This window comes from Atheta coriaria, unplaced genomic scaffold, assembly GCF_025399875.1.
Source record: "Atheta coriaria isolate IRGN ID8LTWV9N9 unplaced genomic scaffold, Caltech_Dcor_3.1 hic_scaffold_4_pilon, whole genome shotgun sequence".
NCBI classification, from domain to species: Eukaryota; Metazoa; Arthropoda; class Insecta; order Coleoptera; family Staphylinidae; genus Dalotia; species Dalotia coriaria.
The window spans coordinates 5,366,527-5,379,617 of record NW_027045446.1 but is presented as its reverse complement, the minus strand read 5'-3'; the positions used below and the strand labels follow the sequence as shown (position 1 = coordinate 5,379,617).

At 37.3% G+C, this 13,091-nt stretch overlaps 1 long non-coding RNA gene across 1 annotated transcript in view; it reads left to right on the top strand.

Moving 5' to 3' along the window:
- Nucleotides 1-13,091, top strand: part of LOC135790382 (uncharacterized) — a 40,291-nt gene that overhangs the window by 14,919 nt on the left and 12,281 nt on the right. Inside the window, exon 2 of the long non-coding RNA XR_010547741.1 lies at nt 8,893-8,997. This is a non-coding gene — a long non-coding RNA (uncharacterized lncRNA). The remainder of the gene's footprint in view (nt 1-8,892; nt 8,998-13,091) is intronic.

Sequence of the window (13,091 nt, the reverse complement as noted above, 5' to 3'; positions counted from 1 at the left end):
CGTGAAAATAACAATTAAATGAAACCGCCAGAAAACGATATCATACGTCGCCTTGCGCAGATATCTCTGGAACGTCTTCGACTTTCACATTCAGTTTATGACACAATTATAAAATTCCTTGGAAAGTCGAGGAAATTCGCGCCGACAAGCATATAAGTAGTGTATTCACGTCAACACATAAACGAGTAACGCTCCGCTCAAAATGTGCAGAATAATCTCATTAAACTCACCGCATCATGTTTTATTGCTTTGCTTTATATCTGAAAATATGAAAAATCTGTGTTGAGCTTATAAATATTTATGATAACGTTGGAATGCATTTGGCGTGTGCTGTCGTGCGATAAAAAACACATCAACAAAATGCGGCATCGCTGATAACAAACTCGCAAAGTTGGTAATACTACCAATCGTTCAGTATGCAGATAGAAGTTGCGGAAAAACGCGAACAAATCAATATGTAAGCAAGATACGTCTATCGACAACGCAAATAAGTTTTACTGTTGCATTTTGTTTGCACGATAAACAGTTAGAGTTATAGGTACATTGAGGCGCAACATTAGACACGATGCTTGAGTCTTGGAGTAATCTTGTTTACGGTTTTTCACAGTTTTTCGGCTTATTTTTTCCTCTTCCATTTCGCGGCGATTCGATTTATTTTCAATGAATATCTAAAAAGTATGCGGAATAACACAAAAGTTTCCTCTTTGTGAATGGTTACTTGGAAATGTAGACATATGGAAATGTAAAATATGAACGTCGACGCATGAATCTATTCACGTCATTGCGACACGCATCTACACATGTATGCTCGATTTGATTTCGGATTTGTCCTCGGCGAGCGCATCAAATCGCGAACGTTTTTTCGTGAATACTGCCGCGATTCGACATAGGCAGATGCGTGCTACTCGCACATGCAAAATCATGACCGCGCGCACCTAAGGAAGGTCGTGCAGCAAGACTAATCGAGATTTTGCGGAACGCGTCTAAGAATGGCGGGTCTAACGAACAGATGGAGCCGAAGATCCACCGATCCTGGGAGACCGAGAGGAGACGAAGTGAAAAGTAAAAGCCGAGATTCGAAACGCATCGAGGTTTCAATACGGTACGGTCGGCACGACCGGCATGCTTCTTTTTAAAATCGTTGAGTATGGAGAATTTCGGCATGTGGAGACGTATGGAGATTGTTTGGACGGTTTGCCACACGGGCGGCATTGGCAGCCAAAAAGCAAGCTGAAAGGAAAACATTAAGGCGTTAAAAGTCTTGTTTTTGCTTTAGGTGGTCGTTTTCTTTTGGAAGTGCCGCACTGGAGGCCACGTGGTGAACCCACAGGTTGCAAAATTTAAATTTTGTAAATTAAAAATAAAAAAAACATATCACCTATTATGTAAAAAGCTTTTGTGGAGATAAAAAATATTCCAAATTAAATTATCATCATTGTGTAGTATTCAGCTACATAATTTATTTCATTAACAAAATTAAATTTGCGGATTATTATGATATCTTAATCCAGATATATTTTTCAGTTTTATTCTACAATAAAACGGTTTATAATTAAACTAAAAGCGTTTTTTTTACACTTCGCACTGAGCAACTCGTTACTCAATGCTCGCTCGTCACTTTTTTCCGGAAAACCATTAACTAATTGTCGTTAACAGGACACTTTTTAAACAATACGTCACTGTCGCTGAGCGGCGTGGCAACGAGCAGTATTTTCGTGTTCGTATTTTTTCTTATCACTTTCCGCACGACTACAAGTATACCGTGAAATACACGGTAGTTTCTATAGTGTCCCCGCAAAAAAGCTCCTACTCGTGCTCAAAGCAGAAACAGCCAACACAAACCCTAGTCCACAGGAAAAATTACATTTAGGTCAATGGGGTGTGAGACTGCGTGAGTGTCAAGGGGGTAAAATGTCGACTTGATACTGTAGACACTGCATTTTTAAGCGTTCTGCTGTTGTTGCAGCATAAACCTGCAAGTTTACTCTAAAAGCATAAAAGTTAAGTGGGAGTTTTTTTTAATAGTAGCTTAGGAATAAAATGAGAATAAAATTTTAATGTGGTTAAAATTTATTTATGTCCCAATTCAATTTAAGAATTTTTAGGCACTCTACAACCAGATTTAAAAATAGTAACAAAGCGTAAAACACTAGAGAAACACAATGCACACCACAGAGGACTAAGATTCCTAAATTTTATGACTTAATCACGACAGGGGGATTCGAATTATATTACTTACTTCGAAGTCATAGAGTGTAAATACTTCTAGTGTTGTAAAACAGTCAAATCGTTTGAAACAGTGAGACATAAAAGACACATGTGGTGTAAAGTCGTGTTGTGTGACTAACTATAGTGGCAGTTTCTTCATTTCAAACTGTAGTTCATACTAAATTTGAACCTGACAAAACTACCTTGGTGAATCACTTCATGGTATTGCTAGACATGAAAAAAAGAAGAATTACGACGTGCAATTAATGAATGACAGCGCGTTTCGGCTCGATAAAATGCACCTTTATAAAGTTGTAAACCAATTAGGAATTTACAATTTGGAATGAGGATAAAAATTATAGAATCATAAAAGTTAACAACACATTAACAGATGGGAAATATCAGCCCAATATACAAAAATGAAGCACATATTAAATTCGGAATTTTCTTAGTTTTGAGTTCGGGACTGACACCTTGTGAGAATTCAGTATGACACAATTTTTAAACCTTAAATAAACAGAATACTAAATAATTATTTGCATAACTGCGAATGTGCATACATGCGTCATTATATACTTAGATTATCTAATGGTAAATATTCATAATCAACATTTGGATAGACATTTGATATATATTTGACGATATTACTATAAATTTTAAGTTGTATTTTGATGTAGTTCAAAAGTTTACTGCTTCTTTGTCAAACTCAAGCTGAAAAGAAGTATACAAGCAAATACGAAATAGTTTTCTGCTCTATTACGAGCATTCTATGGAAATTTCGCTCGCCGGCATTGGGTTGGCGCGTATTTGCTTTCCCGATTAGGATCGACGCCGCGCACACCCGAAGAGTACCTACTCGTCGCATAAATCCACCATGCATGAAAAGGGAATATTTAGGTCGCACGATATCGTGCACACAAAAAAAACTCCTACACAAACACATCATCAGCCCTTTTCGTCGCTCCGGCGAGGTTGACGCGCGACTCGTGCGTACAAATACATTACGGCCGCATCGTCGACATTAGCACCACCTACACAAACACCACCATCGCTTCTAACGCTTCCAAAAGCTTCCAAATTGTGGGGATTCTAAAATTTGCTTTGCTATAGAAGCCCACGCAGCGCATTTCCATGCTGAGCGTTGTTAGGTGAAAATGTGTGCGACTCATTTTTTCACTCCACATTTCCAACCAGCTCGACCAGAGCATGTCCCTGGAATGCGGTGCAAGGAAAATCGCGTTATTTGGAATTTCGGGTCCATTCCAAAGGGTAAGGCTCTGGCAATGTGCTGGTGGAGTGGTCGGCAGCCCGGCAAAAACCGATTTTTTCGGCTGCGCCTTGGTGTATAATCCGTTACCGCTAATGCGTAATAAATCTATTCCGATATCCATAAATATTGTCCGGGGCAATGGCGATGGCGCGTGATGCAATAATCCTGTTAGGCGTTGGCCACCACTTTTAGCAAAAAATATTAAAAGGGTGCACTGATTCTAAAAAAGTTTGAATTATAACTTTATACAGCATGAATCAAAATATTTGCAACTTTTCTACGCTCGGAAAGTTATTTTGTTTATATTGTGATGTAGATTTAGCATTCTAAACTGTTTTAAAACACTTTCTAAAGTTTGTCATCATCATACTACGATGTGCTGAATGTGGACCTGTGGGCTGTTGAGTGTGCAATGCAACGATTTTAATATTTGAATAAATTTTCTGCAAGGTGAGCGAACAAACTGACTGCTTCCACCCGCAGAGCTGCCGGCACAACGCAATTGAAATTTTCGAGGCTACGCAAAAATTCAGTTTAAAATTGACGCCAAAAACCGACACATTATACTAGATGCTTGCTTTTTCTCTTGTGTTTATGTTTGGCATAAACTGTTTTGCATGTAATTTTCAAAACATTCTCAATTTTGCAATGATGAACAAGACTAAAAATAAATTCATCATGACAGTATAAGAGTTGCAAAAAACATAGAAAAACACTTGGAATTTTGAGTGCACTCACTATTTTTCTAAGCAAATGACAAACACTTGTGTGTTCACTCGAAAAAATCCCAAAAATTTGAAAGCAAATATTGTGAGTTCCAACAGCGAGCTCCCTAATTCCCAATCATAATAATGTGCTTTTTTCGTATTCCCACCGCCAACTTCCAACATTCACCATTATTTTGTATGCTCCTGTTTTTTTGCCCTTTTTGGGATGTGCGGCAGTGTCGCATCAGAAAGCAGCATAAGGGTGCGAAAGACATAATGACACAAGGGTGCAGGGGACGTCCTGCCACCACGTCACATCTACTTCTGCTCATTTCCACTCATTTCATTATTACGACACGCTTTCGGCTGCATATGTCCCCGCGTCACATCGCCTCGAATCATTTCGAGCGGAAGGTGACACACAGACACAGCTGTCATAAACCGTAACAACCACCTGACAACTGTACCATCAACTCCGCAATGCAGAGGCGAACCCACTCGCACGTACAGTCAAGTGTAATGCAATAACTACGTCGATTTAAATAATAAACGCAGTTACTATAATAAAATGTTGCATCTGCTCGGTATTTTTGGCGTGCCTATTCAAATAGATGGCAATGGCGCATTAACGATGTTCAGTTAGGGGCGATTCGAGAGTGTGGCGAATGAATCAAACACCTCGGATGCTACTGACGACTGCTTATCGAATATTATTTATGAACTACGCATACATATGAACCTTTTAGTTTTTAGTGGTTGTGGCTCGTTGGTCGTTCAATTTTCCCGGGTTTATCGAGCATGGAACATCGAATCAACCATGGCATTCATCGAGCATATAATATATATATGCAAAAACTAACATTTGAATTAAGATGTGGACCATGCCCGGAATTAGTTATGCCTTGTTATCTCAGAACATTGACCACCCTCATTCACTCAGTAATCTCAGTATACCTACATTTGAAAATTGTACTTTGTATGCGGAAATATTAAATGTCTCGAGTAAATCAACTATTAATTTAATTTAATTTCTTTGTGAGCATGAAACATTGCTACATATTTGATGTTTTGCTGTTCCGAAGGCATTTGGTAATTTGTCGCTTGATACATCCATCTAATCTAATCCAAGATGTTTCGTCCGTCTAATTTTATGCTAGCTCTCGAGTCGCGTTCACTTCAAAACGCACAGGTAGTCATAAACTGAACGCTAATTACATTTTAATCAATCCTTTCGCTATTATTATTCATATGCGCGTCGGATACAAGATGCCAGACATCTACGCGTCCTGCGGACGACGTTGGAACATACGGCTTGAGAGCAGACATAAGTATTTAAGTGCCGAAGAATGTGAATGCATGGTTCTTAGAGATGCTTTGCTTCGCGACGCAATAATGGATGAAATTAAAATTAAATTAAATAATTTTATGTGTGCGAGCTACGCACATAGGTCCTAGACTTGCTCTAACGTCATTAAGGTTTGCAGACTACAAAATTTAATACTTATATAAGGTGTTTTAAATTATTTAATTGTTTAATTTTTATTATTATTGCGTGAAATTACTAAAAATTTCATTATTTTGCCTAAAACATACAAATTCACTTTCCATTTCAATATTATTCCGCAGTATTTAATTTAATTTACATCTGCCGTATCATTTCCCTATCTTCCTGCGCATACTTCAACCTACATGTGTATAATTATAAGCTCATCAAGTGTGAAAAAAATAAAGTAAAAAACTTCCCGCATATGTTTCGGTACCATCGCCACTCATAAATTACCACTAATATGTAATTCATATTATTTATTTATCCGTGTGTTCTTTGGCGTTTGATATCGCGCATCTACCAGCCGCATTAATATTTAAATGTAATCCACCCCTTTTTTAAAGCAGGGTTTGCTCTCTTAAATCTTTAAACGCTCGCATTGTGCGTGCTCATTGTGTTTTCGTTTCACATTTCACAAACATGCGGTTGTGTAAATACAAGCATTGTATAGGTAGACGATGCCGAACGGCGGTGTAATATGCACTTTAAGCACCCCGTGTGTTGACTAACCAAATGCACACCCTAACGTTGTAATTGTTGGCTGTTTTTACCCCTTTTTTGAAGTTTGCATAAGATTTATTGGTTTGTATTCAATCATAGACTAAATAATAGCTTAGAATTCAGTAAAAAACAAGCATCAATAGCAATAATTTTCCATTTTTAGCAAGTTTAAACAAAAATGAAAAACCCTTAGAAATTGATAATGACTGCTCAATGTATTACATTTTTATAAACTTTTATGTGGTGCTTTAGAGTAGTTTTAACACACCACAAACTTTATAATCCGTGAGAAAGACGATTGTTATCCGTGATTTATACTCTCCCTATATGCACGTGCATGTGCATTATATGCGCGATGTGCATATCGCATCATTCCTATCGCAATAGAAAACATTTGGGGTAGTCGCAACAATCCCTCGACGCTCAGCGCTCGGGCGCTTGATTGAAGATTATTGTTCCGAGCTGGCAATGATTTTTTAAACTTTGCATTACTCGCATTACACCCCTTTTTTAAGTGCCAGGCGCTCTTGAACAACGGATCTAATAAATAGAATCAACCCTTTTCGTACCTTGCCGCCACGCAGGGTGCTTATTAGAGGAGGGCCGACGCCATATGTGCCGCGCCGCTTTCAACATCAACATGTTTCAGTTTTATGCCCGGAGTGTATCAACATGAACTTTATATTTGATCTTTGCCGCTGGCGACTGAATGAGGCAGGTTTTTGAAAGTTTAAGGGAGTTTTAAGGGTAGATGCAATCAGACATTGGGATCAAATGCAATCAAAAGTGTAATATATGTTAAACGATATGGGAATATTCAATTCTAATAATGATTCTGAATGTTTGCGTTTTTTGTTTGTTATCAATGAATCAGTGTTGAAAGGCAAAAAGTTTCACTTTCTAGATTCGAAAATCTGATACATTTTGGGGTACGTTTTCTACTTATTCTTTTATCACAAACAACTCAAGCATGAAACTAGACGCGTATCATATTTTGGGATCAAGTTTTTAATTATTTCGCCGTTCAAATAGAAAATGTTTAACTCTTCTACCGGATATTGCAAAACTATTGCAATAGGTAAAAGCGTTTATCGTTGACACAGGAAATGCGAACGGATGGCTCGATGACGATGCATATATTGCGATTTCAGTTCATGATTGTCGCGCCGGAAACGAGATTGTTATTTGTTATTTGCCATCAGTGCGCATACGAAATGGCGGAACGGCAGACACGATGACAAACAGGCAAATGGGTGGAGAGGAAGGGTGTGAGCAATTTTGGCACGACGCACCTTTGGCATATTTCATGACGCGGTCGATTGACAAATATAATAGTTTAGTTCATTGGTAGTCTATTTTTATCAATTTTAGAAATCCTGTAAACTAAAATAAACTTAAAACGATTGACTACAATACTTCGTAATTATATATAGCTTAAATGTAATGACAATAAAAATTTAGGGCAAAATCTTTTGTTTAATTATTGAGTATTGTGTATTTTATAATAGATTTTTGCTGAAAAGATGTCGAAGAAAAACGTGGTTGGTACTTTGAAACTGTCGCATCGGCGATGAAAATGTGCAAATTTGAACGTCATTTGGAAACATTAATAACGTTCAAACACTTTAAACCAAGGCACCGCATCCAATTAACGCGAGTATTGTACTTGCGCTGGTGTCGTCAAACCTTCCACTTCCTGCGAAGTAACGATATTTATACAGGGCCTTCACATTAATCACAAATTTTTAATTTTATTAAGAAAATTTATTTTTTACAACTTTTAAATGTAAAGTTTTGTTTTTATTATAATAATGTGTGTGTATGTAGGTACCTAATTCTTACTTATATAGAGGTGCATAAGTAATAAAAATTTGGACACACATTCGTGATACATTTGGTATAATTATTTAGTATATCTGGATATAATCAACGTGGTTGTGTCGTTGCGTTGTTCCCCGGTTGACTATTATCCCTCGCAGTATATGGAAGGGCCCAGCTTACGTAAACGCATGCAATGCTTCCAACAACCACCTCGCAATTGCCAAGTTGTAAGAGTAAATGCGTGTACGCATTTAAAGGGGTTACTACCTTTTGTCCCTATTGCGTTCTTGTTGTCACCGTTGCACTTCCATAAACCTACTACTTTTAACAGCGGTCGCAACCCTCATCCCTTCCACTACGCCGAATTTAAAACGAAACAAAAACTCAAAAAGCTAACTGTGTCAAAAACACTTTGATAAATTATGCCCCGACTGACTTCATTACAGTATGACTTATGGTAAACACGAATTAAACTAAGAGTATGTATAATAGATGATTCTGCACTTAATTGGATATTCATTCGAAAATTATTAGTCCTATTGAAAGTTGCCAACTTGCTTCTAATGAACAGTGAGCTGTAATCACTGAGCCAAAACTTGGTCAGAACACACCAGACACCAACGCGGAATAAGAGGAGTATTAATTAAGCCCTGATATCACGGTCTACTATATTCATGTGTAATAGAACTCAAACTAAAACTACACCCCACATATTAAACATAGATAGGTTTCCTGAATAAAACAAAGACAAATAATTATCATATATTTGGAATTATAATATAAGGTTTATCAACTTAATTGTGCTGACATATTTATAATTGTTATTTATTTTGTTTCAGGTGGGTTTATTTTCGCAAAAGTATGGAATGTCTCCTTCGACCAGTCTCAGGGATAACACATTGTATATGACATGTACATTTATGGCACAGCTAGTTAACCAAATGGTCAGTATGTTTATTAGGGTCTTTTGTTTGAAATTTGCAACTGAAATAAACTTTTAACTAAGCCAACAAACAGTTAACGAACAATAAATATTTCCAAGTGCTGTTTATTATAAATTTTAGAATGTGGTATTTTAAAATTCCAATTAGCTTTAACCTTTTACGTATAATTAAATGCTGAACAAATGTTAAAATTTTAATTATAATTAATAAATAACGCACCATTCAAATTAGCATGAAATGAAAGACAGCGGACATGTTTTTATGTTATCTCGAAATGAGTTTAATCATTTTTAAATAATTGTGTCCTTTAATATGCATTCATAGTTGTAAAGTTTTCATTAAGCATTTTTAAAGCCATGACAAATCAAAACTGTGTCCAAATCCAAGGTAACTTTTTGTTTTATATCGGAGATGTGTGGTTGCTCGCGTTTTTTATGCCGACATGCAATTACACACATAAACGCAAGACGCAAGCCCCTTTATGGCAAGCGATTATTTAAAGCAATAATACATTCGCGCAAAAAATATAACATAGTAATAAGATGGGCGCATTCGAAGAGGGCAGATAACACAAGGCTCCACGCATTTGCAAACTGCGAGTGCAAATGCAACCGGATAAAAAACTAGTGTCGGCGTTAATGTAAATGGCATACATAATTCATATTTGATTTATTGCGAGGCCCGATGCTGGCCAGCGCCCGCAATACTTATTGCTAATTATGTTTGTGTCAGTGCAAAAATTCGCTGGGATGATTTACAAGTTCGAATATCGAAAAACCATCTAATATGATAAAGATACAGGATAATAAAATTCTGCACACAAAAATATTAATAGCATAGTCATAACAACTATTATGCTTTTTCATTTTTGATGATGAGGAGACGGAGGTTTAGCTTTCTTTGCATTTGCTAATGCTTCCTTTTGAATCCTGGAATTAGTGTGGCTAGTCATCGTAGTGGAATAATTTGTTAATCGCAACTTGGCTCGTTGTCGCAGATTGTTGCTCGTTTGCTTGTCGCCACTCCAGCCACTTCGTGCGGCGCTTGGTGCTCTCGTTACTTGTGAGCGCACTTGCATACTTGATGTTACATTTTCATTGCGGTTTGTGTTGATCTCTTGTAGCACCCGACCAGGAACAGGTTAGTTATAAATAGTTGCTGGTAACTTATAAACGCGACATATTTATTCGTGGTGAGTTTAAAATATTAAACGTTAACATTGTGCATATATTAGAGAAACTTACACTTTATGATATTAGTTTACATAACTTGCAGAATAATTTAATATTGTTCTAAAATTTATTTGATTTATTGTTATTTGGTTTTTATGTAACATGCCTACATATTTCGAAAAATTGTTTTTTGCGATTGTAATTGTGTTTTTGATTGGGCTGGAGGCTTGGGTTCAGCTAATGAAGTAATTTATATAACCGAATTCAATTATTCGTCGTGAGCGATTTGTTATTTTTTATTGCGTTCAAATTGCTGCCGGCAAAACTACTCGAACCGCCCCACAGCCCTAAGCTTGCTGTTATTGCCGGTTCCAAATTTACATTCAATGCAATCGCATGATATCGACACATATCAGCCATAAATAAAAAGTTTGATTAACAAAAACAAAAATCCACTTTATCTCGACTAAACTTAACCATAACAATAAAAATAACACTACTAATATTTTAGTCCGTAATTGAAATTTATAAATGTATAGTTACCCACATATTTTTCGAGGTGTTGAGATGTTAGAGTTAGATAGATGAGTGCAATGTCCAAACGTCCGGTTGATAATGAGCCAATGCATTTATAATAAACTATATCATAATAAATTGGATGTCACGCAGCCTGTCGCTGCCGTTTCGGGGGCAGTGCCAGCGTCATCCACTCTTCTACACATTCACTCCCTATGCTGGGCAATACAAGCCCATCCGTTCATTTTGCCACGCACCTGCTTCGATAAAATATTCCGATACAAATTGTTCCGATAAGTCGTCGCATCCCGCTCTACGTGTTACACGTTACAGATAATCTCGCCACCAGAAGCAGCACTCGTGTATTATCTCACGTCTGGTCTACTCAGAAGCAAAGATACACCAGGTTGTACCCCACTTGTAATGGTAGTGTAATGGTATTGGATTCATGTGGATCGATGCACGCTCCACTAAATAAATAGCAATAAATAAAGTTGGATTCTTTTTTGATGAAATCGAAACCACGCAACGAAACAAAATACTGATAACAGTATAAATTCTTTGAAGGTATACATCGTGTGATTTTGATTCAAAAATATTTTGAAAATTTTAATTCAAGTTCATTTAAGTTATGACCATAAAGATGATGCGTTCATTGAAAAAGGTCTGCACGGGCCCAAGTCAGTCGTGTATTATTTCGCAATATATGATGGGCGCAGTCAATTTCAGTACTCTGTAATTAGTCGAGATCCGGTCCGCATTGCGCCGAAGTGGCGTGTGGAGATCGCCATAAAGAGGCGCGCTGCCTACATTATGGAAGCCCTCGCACACGCACTCGGTGCGCATTGCTGCACGCTTATTAATTCTAATACAAAAATATCCGTAATATCAGTCTTAATACTTCATATACTTCATTCAGTCGCCAGCCAGCAACCGAGATTCCACACTTTGGTACAGAACTTCTCAAAACCTTCCAAACCGCATCAAACATAGGTTTTAACTTGAAATATTCCTTGAATATCTTGAGAATATTGTGGCTAGCGCGTAGATTGATTCTGCACCAAATAAAAGTTGTGTTTTAGTAGTAATTTTAATATCCAGCAAGCCAGATGCTGTTGCTACCGCTGTAATTGAAAATTACTCGAAAAATTAGTTCATATCTCAATTCTCGATCGCCGTCTCTACCTACCTTGCGTTACGACTGTGACTATCTGCTACTTTGCATTCACTGCTGGAGGAGTATGAAATACTGCAGCAAATAGAGCTAAAAGTTGACGTAATACATGCACCAACCCATGAAGTATAGGTGCCATCAGGTATGTCAGCCATCAAGCCATTACAAGAAACATGCTTCATGTTGCGGTTGTGCGTTGCAGGCAAAAATTGACGAATAAAAAATAACAACACGCGCCTGCTCTGCCCTAATGAGTATTAATCACTAGTTATACTTGTAAGACTAGGCATATAGATAGCTATACTTTATTCTGTCTGATATGATTTTACTGGATGTTCTACCGTTAGTAGGTATAAACGTAGATGCAAAAGATTATAAAAATATTAAAAATTTTATTTAAATTTTACTGCCCAGTATAGTGTAGGTACTTGTAGTTTTTACGCACAGTTATTATTAATTAAACGCATTTTTTATCGGTTATCTTGCGACGGCTGTAATTATGCACAGCACAAGACACCCTTTTGTATATTTTATATTGATTAATGTGCGATAGCTTTGCAGCCGAGGCGTATTTTGGTCCCATACCATCAGCAACCCATCTTGCTCACCAACCCGTATCCTTGATGGGTTATGACTCAGCGCCACACTTCCTTCAATAAGTCTTCATTTCGTGTCAACTCTTCTAATTCTAAATTTTAATATGTTTACAGCAATAGTCCCCCCTGTATTCCTCGTAGACGTCTTAATTTGTTTCAAAGTTACTGAAAATTTCGAAGAATTAGTCTTCCATCCTGTTATATTTTGTTGATTGCGTCGCGCTAATTTCCTAATTGGAAAATGAATTTTGAAGAATTAGTTCGACGGCGGCAGTAGGCGCTTAGGCCCCAGTGAATGAAGGCATGGCGACGACAATGAGTGATGGCAGTCGAGGCGCGAAGACAACGCAAAATGAAAGAACCTTTGACTGACAATCGCACAATAGCGTACGCAACAATAGCGCACAATGGAAAGGTTTATGTCATAATTTAACATTATCGGAAGGAAGTGTGTGTGTGTATTGCGCGCGGCGGTTTGGTATTTTCTGTGATATTACCGATATTACGGACATTAACATCATAATAGTAATAATATTAGGTATGTTGGTAATTTTGAACGTTTTTAAATTTATAGGTTAAATAAGGTGGGTTTGGTATTCCAACGGAATGACGAACAGATGCATTATACGTCTGCAA